Below are 9669 nucleotides of genomic sequence, written 5' to 3'. Positions count from 1 at the left end.
TCTGCCCAATTACCCAACCTGTCCAAATCGTACTGGAGTTTCTCGGCATCCTCCTCACAGCACACACGCCCACCCAGCTTTGTGTCTGCAAACTTGGAGATATTACATCTAGTTCCCTCGTCTAGATCATTTATATATATCTTGTGAATAGCTGGGGTCCTAGGACTGATCCCTGCGATACCCCACTAGTCACTGCCTGCCACTCGGAAAAAGACCCGTTTATTCCAACTCTTTGCTTCCTGTCTGCCAACCAGTTCTCTATCCAAGTCAGTACCTTGCCCCCAATCCCATGTGCCTTAACTTTACACGCTAATCTCTTATGCGGGACCTTATCGAAAGCCTTCTGAAAGTCCAAATACACCACATCCACTGGTTCTCCCTTATCTATTCTACCAGTTACATCCTCAAAAAATTCCAGTTTACCTTTTGTAAAACTTCCTCCGATCCTGTCACTGTTTTCCAAGTGCTCTGCTATTACATCTTTTATAATGGACTCTAGCATTTTCCCCACTACCGATGTCAGTCTTACCGGTCTATAATTCCCCGTTTTCTCTCTCCCACCTTTTTTGAGTAGTGGGGTAACATTAGCTACCCTCCAATCCATGGGAACAGTTCCAGAGTCTATTGAATTTTGGAAGATGACCAGCAATGCATCTACTATTTCTAGGGCCACTTCCTTAAGTACCCTAGGATGTAGACTATCAGGCCCTGGGGATTTATCGGCCTTCAATCCCATCAATTTCCCTAACACCATTTCCCTACAAATACTGATTTCTTTCAGTTCCTCCCTCTCATTAGACCCTATGTTCCCCAACATCTCAGAGAGGTTATTTGTGTCCTCCTTTGTGAAGACAGAATCAAAGTATGTATTTCATTGGTCTGCCATTTCTTTGTTCCCCATTATAAATTCCCCTGATTCTGACTGCAAGGGACCTACGCTTGTCTTCACCAATCTTTTTCTGTTCACATATCAATAAAAGCTTTTACAGTCAGTTTTTATGTTCCCTGCAAGCTTACTCTGATACTCTATTTTCTCCCTTTGTCCTCCTTTGCTGAATCCTAAAGTGCTCCCAATCCTCAGGTTTACTGCTTTTTCTGGCCAATTTGTATGTCCTCTCCTTGGATCTTACGCTATCCCTAATTTCCCTTGTTAGCCACGGTTGAGTCACCTTTTTTGTTTTATTTTTATGCCAATCAGGTATGAACAAATTCTGTAGTTCATCCATGCAATCTTCGAATGTTTGCCATTGCCTATCCACCGTCAACCCTTTGAGCAACATTCCCCAATCAATCCTACCCAACTTGCGCCTCATACCATCGTAGTTTCCTTTATTTGAATTCAGGACCCTGGTCTCTGAGTCAACTACTTCACTGTCCATCTTAATGAAGAATTCTATCATATTATGATCGCTCCGACCCAAGGGGCCTCACACAGCAAGATTGCTAATTAATCCTTTCTCATTACATAATACCCAGTCTAAGATGGCCTGATCTCTAGTTGGTTCCTCAACGTATTGGTCCAGGAAACCATCCTGTATACACTCCAGGAATTCCTCCTCCACAGTATTGTTACTAATTTGGTTAGCCCAATCTATATGTAGATTAAAGTCGCCCGCGGTAACTGCTGTGCCCTTATTGCACGCGTCTCTAATTTCCCATTTAATGCCATCCCCAACCTCCGCATTACTGTTTGGAGGTCTGTATACCACTCCCACTAACGTTTTCTGCCCCTTGGTATTTCTCAGTTCTACCCATACAGATTCCACATCATCAGAGCTAATATCCTTCCTTTCAATTGTGTTAATCCCCTCTTTAACCAGCAATGCTACCCCACCTCCTTTTCCTTTTTGCCTATCTTTCCTGAATATTGAATACCCCTGGATGTTGAGTTCCCAGCCTTGGTCACCCTGGAGCCATGTTTCCGTAATCCCAATCATATCATATCCGTTTACCTCTATTTGCGCAGCTAATTCATCCACCTTATTACGAATGCTCCTCGCGTTAAGACACAAGGCCTTCAGCAATGTTTTTTAACACTCTTACACCTTTCAGAATTATTATTTACTGTGGCCATGTTTGATTTAAACCAATGATTTCACTGACTGCCACCTTTGTTTTTCTCCTTCCTGTCTTTTGCTTCTATCCTTGTTTCCCTTTCCTCTGTCTCCCTGCTCAGGTTCCCAACCCCCTGCCATTTTAGTTTAAACCCTCCCCCAGAGCACTAGCAAACACTCCCCCTAGGACATCAGTCCCGGTCCTGCCCAGGTGCAAACCGTCCAGTTTTTACTGGTCCCACCTCCCCCAGAACTGGTTCCCATGTCCCAGGAATTTGAATCCCTCCCCCTTGCACCATTCCTCTAGCCACGTATTCATCTGAAATATCCTTCTATTTCTACTCTGACTAGAACATGGCACTGGTAGCAATCCTGAGATTACTACCTTTTGAGGTCCTATTTTTTAGCAAAAGGTAATGGTCGAAGGATGTTTTTGTGACTGGAAAGCTGTTTCTAGTGGGGTTCTGCAGGGCTCAGTACTAGGTCCCTTGCTTATTATGGAATATATCAATGATTTCAACTTCAGTGTAGGAAGCGTGATTAAGAAGTTTGCAGGCGATACAAAAATTGGCCATGTGCTTGATGGTGAGGAAGAAAGCTGTAGGCTGCAGGAAGATATCCAGGTCAGGTGGGCTGAAAAGTGGGAAATGGAATTCATTCCGGAGAAGTGTGAGGTAATGCATTTGGGGAGGGCTAACAATGCAAGGGAATACACAATAAATGGTAGGGTACTGAGAAGAGTAGAGGAACAAAGGGACCTTGGAGTGAATCCACAGATCCCCGAAGGTAGCAGGACGGGTAGTTAAGGTGGTTAAGAAGGCATACGGGATACTTGCCTTTATTAGCCAAGGCATAGAATATAAGAGGAGGGAGGTTATGCTAGAACTGTACAGAACACTAGTTAGGCCATAGCTAGAGTACTGCTCAAGTTAGTACAGTTGTGGTCACCACATTACAGGAAGGATGGGATTGCACTGGAGAGGGTCCAGAGGAGATTTACGGGAATGTTGCCAAGACTGGAGAATTTTAGCTATGAGGAAAGATTGGATAGGCTGGAGTTGTTTTCTTTGGAACAGAGGAGGCTGGGGGGAGATTTAAGGTGAGGTGTATAAAAATATGAGGGGCCTAGATAGAGTGGATAGGAAGGAACTATTTCCCCTAGCAGAGGGGTCAATAACCAGGAGGCAACGATTTAAAGTAATTGGTAGAAGGATTAGAGGGGAGTTGAGGAGAGAGTTTTTCACCCAGAGGGTGGTGGGAGTCTGCAACTCACTTCCTGAAAGGGTGGTAGAGGCAGAAACCCTCATCGTATTTAAAAAATACTTGGATATACATACCAATCTCCTCCTGTCTGATATAAACCAGCCCCACATCACTGACACCAATCTCCTCCTGTCTGATATAAACCAACCCCACAGTCACTGACACCAATCTCCTCCTGTCTGATATAAACCAACCCCAGTCACTGACACCAATCTCCTCCTGTCTGATATAAACCAGCCCCACAGGCCCAGAAAGATTAAACTCAGCCCGTTACTTGGATTGGACTTGTCTCCATTCCTGTGCCGAGGGGATTGCTGTACCAGACGGGAGGGGCAACATTTGGGGACTCTCGATTCTCCACCAATTCCCATTCCCCTTCTTTCTGGTGGATAATGGAGGTGCCACTGTGTGTAATGTGCAAGTCAGTAAGAATTGTCAGCGAGGATTAATTAGCACTTTCTAATTGGAAATGTTAATCAGTGGAACCTTTCAGACACTGAATTGTAGATTTTGTACCAAAGATTAATATAGGATTAAAATAAAATTAATAATTTTATTGTAAACTAATTTCTGATGAGAATCCCTGAATTAAGGGGAAAGATCACAAACAGCAGTTCTTAAAGGGACACTGCAGCCCCAATATCACAATCAGCTATATATCCAGAATATTAAACTCCAGCCAGTTATAGGGTTATTAACATCAGCAGAAACAAACAGCAACTGTCAGAATGAACATGGTTCAGTCCTGGATGCAATTAACAGCAGCATCCAACCCCTGCAGTCACTTGTGAACTCACTGCTGTTTCAGCAGGTTGGATGACTGAGTGAATCCCTTCCCACACACGGAACAGGTGAACAGCCTCTCCCCAGTGTGAACTCGCTGGTGTCTCAGTAGGTGGGAGGAATTAGTGAATCCCTTCCCACCTACAGAGCAGGTGAACAGCGCCTCCCCAGTGTGAACTCGCTAGTGTGTCGGAAGGTTGGATGAAGTGTGAACTCGCTGGTGTGTCAGCAGGGTGGATCTCTGAGTGAATCCCTTCCCACACATGGAGCAGGTGAACGGCCTCTCCCCAGTGTGAATGTGCCGATGGGTTTCCAGCTGGGATGGGTAATTGAATCCCTTCCCACAGTCCCCACATTTCCAGTTTCTCCATGGTGCGGGTGACCTTATGTCTCTCCACGTAGGATGTTCAGTTGAAGCCTCGCCCACACACACAACACGTGTACAGTTTCTCCCTGCTGTGAATGGTGCAATGTTTTTCAGGCTGTGTAACTGTTTAAAAAATTTCTCCATCCATATTCAAAGGTCGATGATATTCAGGTCCTGATGAATCGAATGACTCTGTCAGATCTTGACGTGATGTTTGGTTTGAGTGTCCCGTCTGCAAATCCTCCCCTTCTAATATCCTGTAAAAGCAGTTTTCAGAAGTCATCACTGTGAGTACAGGATAGAAATTCAGAACAGGCAGTTCTGAAGGTATGAGGAGCTGGGACTTGTCCATGAGAGTAACCGAAGGTACAAGAACTGAAATAATCTCGAATTAGAAAGGAGAAAAGGCCCAAAAATGGAGCATTCGGTAACAGGACATCAATTAGTCTCCTCTTATCTTGCAGACATCAAATATCGACACACTGTGTTATTTGAAATATCAAAATACTAAACTCCAGCCTGGTTACAGGGGTTATTAACATCAGCAGAAACAAACTCCAACTGTCAGAATGGACACGATTCAGTCCGGGATGTGATTAACAGCAGGAACAACAGCAGAATCCAACACCTGCAGTCACTTGTGAACTTGCTGGTGTCTCAGCAGGCTGGATGAAGCGGTGAATCCTTTCCCACAGTCGGAGCAGGTGAACGGCCTCTCCCCAGTGTGAACACGCTGATGAGTTAGAAGGTTGGATGAAGTAGTGAATCCCTTCCCACACTGAAAGCAGGTGAATGGTCTCTCCCCACTGTGAACTCGCTGGTGTCTCAGCAGGCTGGATGAAGCGGTGAATCCTTTCCCACAGTCGGAGCAGGTGAACAGCCTCTCCCCAGTGTGAACACGCTGATGAGTTAGAAGGTTGGATGAAGTAGTGAATCCCTTCCCACACTGAAAGCAGGTGAATGGTCTCTCGCCACTGTGAACTCGCTGGTGTATCAGCAGGTGGGATGACCGAGTGAATCCATTTCCACACACGAAGCAGGTGAAAGGTCTCTCCCCAGTGTGAACTCGCTGGTGTGTCAGCAGGTGTGATGACCGAGTGAATCCCTTCCCACACTCGGAGCAGGTGAACGGCCTCTCCCCAGTGTGGACTCGCTGGTGTGTCAGCAGGCTGGATGAACAGGTGAATCCCTTCCCACACACAGAGCAGGTGAATGGCCCCTCCCCCATGTGAACTCGCTGGTGTCTCAGCAGGTGGGATGAATTATTGAATCCCTTCCCACACACGAAGCAGGTGAACGGTCTCTCCCTGGTGTGCACTTGCTGGTGAGTTAGAAGGTTGGATGAACAGGTGAATCCCTTCCCACACACGGAGCAGGTGAATGGCCTCTCCCCAGTGTGAGTGCGATGATGAATTTCCAGATGAGACGGGGAACTGAATCCCTTCCCACAGTCCCCACATTTCCACGGTTTCTCCCTGGTGCGGGTGTCCTTGTGTCTCTCCAGGTTGGATGATCAGTTGAAGCCTCGTCCAAACACAGAACACGTGTACAGTTTCTCCCCGCTGTGAATGGTGCGATGTTTTTTCAGGCTGTGTAACTGGTTAAAGCTCTTTCCAGTCAGTGCACTGGAACACTTTCACTTGGGTGTGTGTGTCTCGGTGCTTTTCCAGTCACACTGATGTTTGAAATCTTTTCCCACAGACAGAACAAGCAGACATTTCTCCTTCCACATTCAAAGGCTGATGATATTCAGATCCTGATGAATCGAGAGACTGACAGATCTTGACGTGATGTTTGGTTTGAGATTCCCGTCTGCAAATCCTCCCCTTCTAATACCCTGTAAAAGGAGTTTACAAAACTTGTCACTGTGTACAGGACATAAATTCAGAAAAGACAATTCTAGTTTCTAAAGATCATTCTTTCCTCTCTTGTTCCCCCAAAGCTGTAAATCCCCATCCCACACATTGTGCTAAAACCCAAAACTATCACACATCTCAAGACAGTTTGTGTTCTGCTCCCAGTTTTCTCCCCCTACTCTGGCTGGGTTCAGTTCTACACTCACTGGTTCCCCTCCCTCTCCTCCCCTGAAGGTGCTGACCCTGGTTGGGTTCAGTTCTACACTCACTGGTTCCCCTCCCTCTCCTTCCCTGAAGGTGCTGACTCTGGCTGGGTTCAGTTCTACACTCACTGGTTCCCCTCCCTCTCCTTCCCTGAAGGTGCTGACTCTGGCTGGGTTCAGTTCTACACTCACTGGTTCCCCTCCCTCTCTTCCCCTGAAGGTGCTGACTCTGGCTGGGTTCAGTTCTACACTCACTGGTTCCCCTCCCTCTCCTCCCCTGAAGGTGCTGATTCTGGCTGGGTTCCGTTCACGCAATGGGACCCTGAAGCCCCGACCCATAATGGCTCCTTTACAAAGATGGCCACGCATGCGCGCTATCGCTCGATGAAGTAAGATGGTGAAGCACAAACCGCCAGCTTTCTTTTACAAAGATGGCCGCGGTTAACCCGGGCCTGTTCCCGGGAAAAAGCCTCCGATCTGGAAACGCGGAACCTGTAGGTTTTCATTCGGCGCTTGCGACCTACACCAGGTGTTTATGAAGTTCACCCACCGGGTGTGTTACCTCCCTGCGCCCCGCTGATTCGTAATCCGCGTAAATCGCATCCCCCGCCGCTATCCGCTTGCAACACTGGCCCGGCCCCATCACAGTGACACTGCGCATGCTCCAAGTACAGGCGGGCACTGCGCCTGCGCACTGGGCTCCTCCAGTGTGAATAGGGCACATTCTCCTCCGCGGTGCATGCTGGGCAACTGCCCCGCCATTGAAAGCCCCATGAGTGAATGGAGAATGAGTTTCTGTGATTCCCATTGAGAGACAATTCATCAATAATTCACACAGAAACCCAAGTGCACGGGGACTCTGCCATGCTTCCGTCCTGGATGTGATTAATAACAGAATCCAAACCCCTGCAGTCACATGTGAACTCACTGGAGTCTCAGCAGGTGGGGTGAATTTCTTCCCACACACAGGATATTGAAACAGCCTCTCTCCAGTATCAATGCGCTGATCGTGCATCAGCTGCTTTGAACTTGAAAAGCTTTTCTCACAGAGTGTTCAAAGCAACTGTTCTCAATGTGGACACTCTGGAGTGTCAACAGTTGGGACAACGGAGTGAATCCCTTCCCACACGTGTCATATCTAAACGGTCTCTCTCCGGTGTGACTGTGCTGGTGTGTCAGTAAATGGGATGGTCGATTGAATCACTTTCCACATACAGAGCAGTGAATGGATTCTCCCCCTTACAAACATGTTAGTGTGGGAATAGATGTAATAGCAGAGCACTTGGAAAACAGTGACAGGATCGGACAAAGTCAACATGGATTTACAAAAGTTAAATCGGGCTTCACTAATCTACTGGAATTTTTTGAGGATGTAACTAGTAAAATAGATAAGGGAGAACCAGTGGATGTGGTGTATTTGGACTTTCAGAAGGCTTTCGATAAGGTCCCGCATAAGAGATTAGCGTGTAAAGCTAAGGCACATGGGATTGGGGGCAAGGTACTGACTTGGATAGAGAACTGGTTGGCAGACAGGAAGCAAAGAGTTGGAATAAAAGGCTTTTTTTCCAAGTGGCAGGCAGTGACTAGTGGGGTACTGCAGGGATCGGTCCTCGGACCCCAGCTATTCACAATATATATTAATGATCTAGACGAGGGAACTAGATGTAATATCTCCAAGTTTGCAGATGACACAACGCTGGGTGGGCGTGTGTGCTGTGAAGAGGATGCCAAGAAACTCCAGTATGATTTGGACAGGTTGGGTGATTGGGCAGAAGCATGGCAGATGCCGTATAATGTGGATAAGTGCGAGGTTATCCACTTTGGTGGCAAAAACAGGAAGGCAGATTATTATCTGACCAGCAATAGATTGGGAGAAGGGGAAGTGCAACGAGACCTGGGTGTCCTTGTGCACCAGTCACTGAAGGTAAGCATGCAGGTGCAGCAGGCGGTTAAGAAGGCAAATGGTATGTTGGCCTTTGTAGCGAGAGGGTTCGAGTACAGGAACAAGGATGTCTTGCTGCAGTTGTACAGGGCCTTGGTGAGACCACACCTTGAGTATTGTGTGCAGTTTTGGTCGCCTTATCTGAGGAAGGATGTTCTTGCCATGGAGGGAGTGCAGCGAAGATTCACCAGACTGATACCTGGGATGGCAGGAATGATGTATGAGGAGAGATTGGGTCGATTGGGCTTACACTCGCTGGAGTTTAGAAGAATGAGAGGGGATCTCATTGAAACTTATAAAATTCTAACAGGACTAGACAGACTAGATGCAGGAAGGATGTTCCCGATGGCCGGGGAGTCCAGAACCAGGGGTCACAGTCTAAGGATAAGGGGTAAGCCATTTAGGACACGATGAGGAATTTCTTCACCCAGAGAGTGGTGAACCTGTGGAATTCTCTACCACAGAAGGCAGTTGAGGCCAGTTCATTAAATATATTCAAGAAGGAGTTAGATATATTGCTAAAGGCTAAAGGGATCAAGGGATATGGGGAGAAGGCAGGGACAGGGTACTGAATTTGGATAATCAGCCATGATCTCATTGAATGGCGGAGCAGGCTCGAGGGGCCGAATGGCCTACTCCTGCTCCTATCTTCTATGTTTCTATAAGTGAGTGACTCTCTTTCCGCACTCAGCTGGTGAACAGCCTCTCCTCGGTCTGACTGTTTCGATGAGTTTGCACCTCAGATGGGCAACTGGATCCATTCCTACATTTACACTAATACAAAAAGAAAATAGTGCAGATGCTGGAAATCTGAAATAAAAACAGAAAGTGCTGGAGATGCTCAATGGGTCAGGCAGCATCTATGAGAGAGAAACAGCATTGACGTTTCAGGTCGACGACCCTTTGTCAGAACTGGATAAAAGCAGGAAATGGAACAGATTTTGAAGCAAGTGTAGGGGCTGGGAAAGGGGGGAGGGGATGAAAGAACAAAAGGGAAGGTCTGTGATAGGATGGAAGGTGGAAGAGATTAAGAGACATTCAAGGCAAAAGGAGATGGTAATGGGGCAGGTTAAGAAACAAAGGGTGGCTTCAGACTGCTGAGCATCTCCAGCATTTTCTGTTTTTACCCCACATTTACACTGCTGATTCAGGTGGGTGCACGAGTCTCACAGGCTAGATGATTTGTTAAAAGTGGATCAAG

The 9669-nt window shown here is 46.9% G+C and overlaps 1 pseudogene; it reads right to left on the bottom strand.

Annotated features, from left to right (window-relative positions):
• Positions 1-3856: 3856 nt before the first annotated feature.
• LOC147119739 (uncharacterized) lies at positions 3857-7187 on the bottom strand (annotated as a pseudogene).
• Between the last annotated feature and the right edge of the window lie 2482 nt (positions 7188-9669).

The sequence above is a fragment of the Somniosus microcephalus genome, chromosome 4, assembly GCF_052327205.1.
Source record: "Somniosus microcephalus isolate GS21.2 chromosome 4, FLI_Smic_1.0, whole genome shotgun sequence".
Classification (NCBI taxonomy): Eukaryota; Metazoa; Chordata; class Chondrichthyes; order Squaliformes; family Somniosidae; genus Somniosus; species Somniosus microcephalus.
The sequence above is the reverse complement of the archived record's forward strand: the minus strand, read 5'-3'. Positions and strand labels throughout refer to the sequence as shown.